Source organism: Triticum aestivum, chromosome 7D (assembly GCF_018294505.1).
Source record: "Triticum aestivum cultivar Chinese Spring chromosome 7D, IWGSC CS RefSeq v2.1, whole genome shotgun sequence".
NCBI classification, from domain to species: Eukaryota; Viridiplantae; Streptophyta; class Magnoliopsida; order Poales; family Poaceae; genus Triticum; species Triticum aestivum.
The window spans coordinates 200,984,797-200,991,016 of NC_057814.1; positions in this window are offsets into that span (position 1 = coordinate 200,984,797).

Sequence of the window (6,220 nt, forward strand, 5' to 3'; positions counted from 1 at the left end):
GGAAGTTATCGGTTTCCAACACGCGTTCATTCTTTCTCTCCATGTTTCGATCTCTAAGTCTCTCAACTACACAACCCCTTTTTCCACTCTGTTACCAAATGTATTTACCTCACACACCCGCCATTGCACCCCATGCCGAGCTCTCTCTCTCTCTCTCCACCCTCTCCCTCTCACCCTCTCGTGCTAAATACATGCATTGCCTATCTAGCCCCCACAACCTCTCGTGCGCACGCACGCACGTTGTATATCTAGGTCACTCCCTCGAGACTGTATCACTCTTTCTTTCGCACGGCGGGCCACACTCGCTCAATCTCGCTCTCTTTATCTGAGTCTCGTTTAACCTCGTTTTCTTTCACACACAAATGATATATCTCCCTGTTCAGGCCTCGATCGACACACTCTATACTCTCTCACGCAGATTGTCTATCTAGGTCAGTCCATCCAAGCCGCCACCACTCTTTCGACCTCATGGTGGGCCACGGTCACTCAATCTCTCTCTCTCCATATGTCTCGATTGACCTTGCTCTTTCTCAGAAAAAAAGATATATCACCATGTTTGAGCCCAATTCGACCTATTCACATTGTATACTCTCTCACGCACATCGTCTATCTAGGTCACTCTCTCCAACCCGTCTCACTTTTTCGATCGCACGGCGACCCTATGTGATCGGTTGACCTTGCTTCCTCCCACGCACAAAATATATCTACACGTCTGTGACTGGATCATCTCTCAAGCTCTATCTTACAGCCCTCACCCTTGCCAAAAAGCTCAATCGGAAAATATCTCTCCAGAGCATATATATTTGTTCAATGAATGTTGGACCACACTCACTTTGTCTCTCTATCTATATGTCTCTCGATTAACGTCGCTTTCTCACACCGTATCTTCCACGCGTTGAAGCTACTACCTCTCCATCCCTCGCAAAGCCGGAGCTATTTACATTGCGAGGGGCACTCCAACCTTGGATTAATTTGTGTAGGCATTTATTCTGGTCGGTTTAGATTATATTTTCGTAGCATTCAGCCCACAACTACTCCAAACACCGTTGCAACCCACGCAACTCCCCTAGTTGATTTCCCTCTGGCTCGATCATCGCTCTCTCGCACGTCCTTTCTCGCCTTCAACGTCGCACCATGGTATTATTGAAAAAACTATGTTGTTCTCTTTAATTATTATAAATAAGCTACAAAACTACACACCGATAGTCCAGTTGGAATGAAACAAATTTCGACCCACAAATTAAAGTGCTGCAAACTACACACCGAGGGGCCCACATGTCATGAAACAAATTTGGACCCATATACAAATTAAAAAATAAAGGACGAGGATCGAACATGCGACCGGGCCTTCAAGCCGCACGTCAATAGGCAACATACGTAGAATAGCAATGTTTGTTGTACCCCCTTTGTTCACATAATGTTTTTATATTACCACAGCCTAATTAATGGATAACATGTAATATTATTTTTAGTACTATTCGCCTTCACTTACTGGTGGGTTCCATGTGTGCTCTCTCTCTCTCCTCCCCTTCTGCGTTTAGACGCACGGGCAAAGAGGAAGAACTCGCGGGCGATGTTGCCGTTGACCATATCTGGACGCGTTCACAAGTCACGACACCAGTTTCACATACTAGCAGCACTAGTCAGTGTGTACGTGCAATGCACGTTAATTTGGAAGTATGTTAAGTGCATGCGGATATTAACTACTAGGATATTATTTGCGTGTTGTCATGTGATTAGCACTATTTTTGGCATGAAATTAACTGCACGCTAAACGTGTTGAGCGCTCGACATTGAAGCAGTTTAGGTCGTTGGATGACAAGGAATACATGTGGCTTGATGACGTTTTATATTTAATTTGATACAGCTCTAGCAGAACATTCAATCGATCAAACCATACATTTCGTTCAGTCTGTCTCCGACTTTAAATTATACGACGATCGATATAAAATAACCGGAAATGGTAAACGTTCGGATTTTAAGCATGGCAATCCGAATGTTTTTCATGGCAAATTTAGATTACGCGGCGGCGGCGGGGGCGTCTCGCGGTGGGAAGCGGCTCCTCTGCCGTGCTCTGTGTGTCGTCGGGCCACTGACCGATGGTGACGGCGGCGTCTTGCGCCGTTGTTGGCGTACTCCTGGACGTTGGCCTAGCTTCAAGGAAGGCCAAAATGTTCTGGACTTCGGAGCAAGTCAACTGGCGGGAGGAGGCGACTGGCGTTGGTGCAAGGAAGCGGTCGACGGCGGCCATCCATGCCGCTGAGGGGGGCACTGCCACCCGCGCGGGGACAGGCGCTGTCAACGACGCGGCGGAGACATTCGTGTGCACGGGCACCGGCATGGGCGCGCACGTCAGTGCACGCGCAGGCGCATGCGCTGGCAGGTGCACGGGCACCGGCACGGGCGTGCGCGTCAGTGCACACGCAGGCGCATGCGCTGGCAGGTGCACGGGCGCGTGAAAGTCGGTGGGGACCTCATGGAACCCCGTGGGATCAAGCTCGGCGATAATGTGCGGCTCCCAGCCCATCAATGCCACGGGGATGGGCGCTGGCGCAGTCGGGGTGACGGGAGCCAGAACGGGAGCGGGGACAGGTGCGGCGTCTTCCCGCAAGGCCAGTTCAAGCTCGTCCCAAAGCGCCTTATGTTCTTGAGACTCCGGCTGGGTGTCTTCCTCAGGAAACTGGAACACTAAGGGTAGACCATCGTGATGCGGCATGGCGTACGTTTAGGTCAGGCTAGTTGGAGGAAGACGACAGGAGAATCGGAGAGGAAGAGAGAGGATTGTAGCGATACCGGGTAGTGCGGGGTTGATTTTAAACTGCAGCGCCGGCGACATTAAAAGTGGGAGCAGTTGGGACGACGGTGGGCGGCGGAGCCTGGTCAAAGGGCTCGCCTCCCGGTGAGCCTGCACAGCGGTCTGCTCGCACGCCTCCCGTCGACTCACACACTTGCTCGGACAGCACCTGCCGATGAGAAGCGGGGACTCATGGCGGCACGTAAACGCCCACGGTTTCAATAGTGAAAGCGTTCGCCTTAACGTGACAGGTCTTTGTTCCAAAATACCTTGGCTCTTCATTTGTGCAACTTGTCATAAGCAGCTTGTCTCAAATTGAAGAAAAAACTTACGAAGTAATATTTGTGCCATATCACGTGACCATGCTTAGTTTCAAGAATTTATGCTCACTTTTGGATTTTCTGAAATTTAAGATCCAGGATTCGAAACAATATCATAACCTGCATCATGCAATAAATTTTCAAGCCATACATCTGTCCTGTTGTATTTCTTAAGAAAGGATTTGGTCAAACATTTTGCTTAGTTAGACTTCAGACAAGTTATATATGTAGAGTAAAAGGATAATCCCACCGTACCAGTGCATTGCCTGATATATTAACTCAAGTACTAGGCACGAACAAACGGGCTCAATTCTATACTCATCCTAGTGTAGTAGTAGTAGTAGTAGTAGTAGTAGTACTAGGCAATGAAGTTGACGGGTGACCTTGACGAGCGGCGACTGAGGGAATTGAACTGTGCTCGGCACGGTAGGTAATGTTGTCTAGTTACTAAAGCATCCCTCCGTTGTTCATCGGTAGTCATTATCGACCGGGGACATGAGGGGAATTTCCTAGGGCTGGAATTCTGGCCGCCAGATATTTCGACTTGAAACGCTGAGGCTCGACTGGTTGGGGTTGCCTAATGTGCGTACCACGCACGCCACCGAAGGACACGAGCCCGGTTTTTTTAGGATCAACACGAGCCAAGGTCTGGCACGAGCCAAGGTCTGGCTGGTACGCCGTTGGGTCCTACCATTCAAGAATACGAAAGGAACCTTTTAAATTGCCGAACGAATCTATGTGTATTACAATACCCGTATTTTCCTTGCAAATACTAATCTCAACGTGGTAATTGATTTATGACGAGTGGTTGAATTAGAGTGAGTTTGTGATATAGTGATCTCAACGTGGATTTCACATTTCATGGTATCCCTAGTAAGTTTTCCAATGCAAATTCAAATTTAAAAGATGAACAATATGGAGGTGAGAAAACTTTGTATGTATCAAGCATATGACCACACACACACACACAGAGACACACACGCATGAACACAACAACAATCCAATAAGTATAGTGCATCTATTTTTCCAAACTATGCATGTATGACACGAATTCAAAAATACTCCTTCTATTCCTAAATATTAGTCTTTTAGAGAGTTCAACAAGTGACTACATACGGAGCAAAATGAGTGAATCTAGACTCTAAAATATGTCTATATACATCCCTATGTGCCAGTCCATTTGAAGCCTCTAAAAAGACTAATATTTAGGAACGAAGGGAGTAAAATGTAAGACATCCATGGTCCTCAGTTCAATATTTAAAATGAACATGAAACTGAAACATGAATATTAAGTCTAGTACTACAGTACATGCAAATGTTGTGTTTAGGCGGAGCTATGATTGTCGGGGGTCAACCCCTCGACCTTAGATAAAATTGTGGAGCTCTGTTTAGGGTTGTTTAGATTATATTTGTCCCCACCCTCCCAACCACCGATTGGTTGTGCACCCCCCACCCCTCCTCCCCGGGAGAATATCATGTGCCCCCATACCTTAGATGCTATATGCCGATACGAGTTGCTTGGAGCTTGTAGATCTGAGATATAGCAGCTCACATGATGTGTCTTAATATTTTTGCAGGAAACCTTGATGAGTTTGAGAATTGCACAGAATTTGTACAAAAACTACTTAGATGCCCTTTGATCCCATATCCAACGACCTCGAAGCTCGTATCACCGTAGCATCTAAGATGAAGGAGGACATCATATTCTCCTGTATGTAAGAATATCATGTGCTACCAAACCTTAGATGCTTTGGTGATACAAGCTCTTCGGAGGCGTTGGATTTGTGACCCAACACCTCCTCGGTGGTTCGAATGTTTTTTGCAGAAAAGCCCCAAAAGAGTTCGGCCACTGCTTACAAGCACAAAGACTGCTCAGATGCCATTGGATCTCAGATCAAACGACCTCCAAGCTCGTATCACCGTAGCGTCCAAGCTGCGATAGCACCTTATGTTTTCTCGCACGGGAGAGTATGAGGTGCTCCCGCACCGTAGATTCTATGGTGATACGAGTTCACTGAGATCTAACGGCCCACAGTAGGAGGTTTAAATGTTTTTGCAATATACGACTGATAGAGTTTGGGAAATGCGCAGAAAGTACAAGTACTACGCATGTGCCATCTGATCACTGATCATACGACCTAGATGCTCATATCACCGTAGCGGGTAATTAAGCTACGGGGAGCACCTAATATGAGCACCGAGGAGCCGTTGGATCGAAGATGCAGCGGCACACACGAGGCCTGAATGTTTTATTTGCAAAAAAAACCTTTGGAGAGTTTGGAAATTGCGCATAATTACAAAGACTACTCCCAAGCCATTGGATCTCACTTCCAACGGTGTAAAAACTCGTATCACCATAGTATCTAAGCTGCGGGGTGGATGTGATATTCTATGCCGCTGTCATTTTTGTTCGTAAACTTGCAAAATACGTGTAACTCGTGCCATTACTTGTCTAACCGCGCAAAGTGTTCAAAAAAACCATCCTACACTGAAATATCGGAACAACACACGGGGGTCCCACTTGTCATTAATCAAATTTGGACCTAAAACTAACAAATCTGAAAGACGAGATTCGAACTGGCAACCTGGACTACAAAGCGTAAGTCGATAGCCTGAAAAAACGAATGGTTGTTGGATTTGTCTCATAACTTGATTTTATACAGTACTTGCGTTGAGTAGAGTAGAGGGAGTGCCTCGTCAACACGTGCATGACCGTTGTCTCACTTACTGGTGGGTCCCAGGTCTGCGATCTCAATCTGTCTTCTCTCCATTGTCTAACCTTTGCACGGGCACACGAAGAGTGGCGCTAGCTTGTCGTGGTGTTATTACAACTAAAAAATCTTGGAAAATAGAAGAATCGCCTAGAACAAGAGACGTTGTGGCTGGTCGAGACGGAGCTAACCACATCTATCCTCCGTGCCACGTTTGCATGATGAAGCTGTGTGGCTAGTGGGGTGTTTTCGACCGACTGGCTGGGTCCCGAGGTCGAACCATAGGTACTACGTCTGATACAGTATATTTTTACACGCACATTTTTCCTCCGTGCCGAGACGTGGCACACCCTACCGTGCGGTCTCGGGGTCCTCCCGGGTGGTGCACGCATATA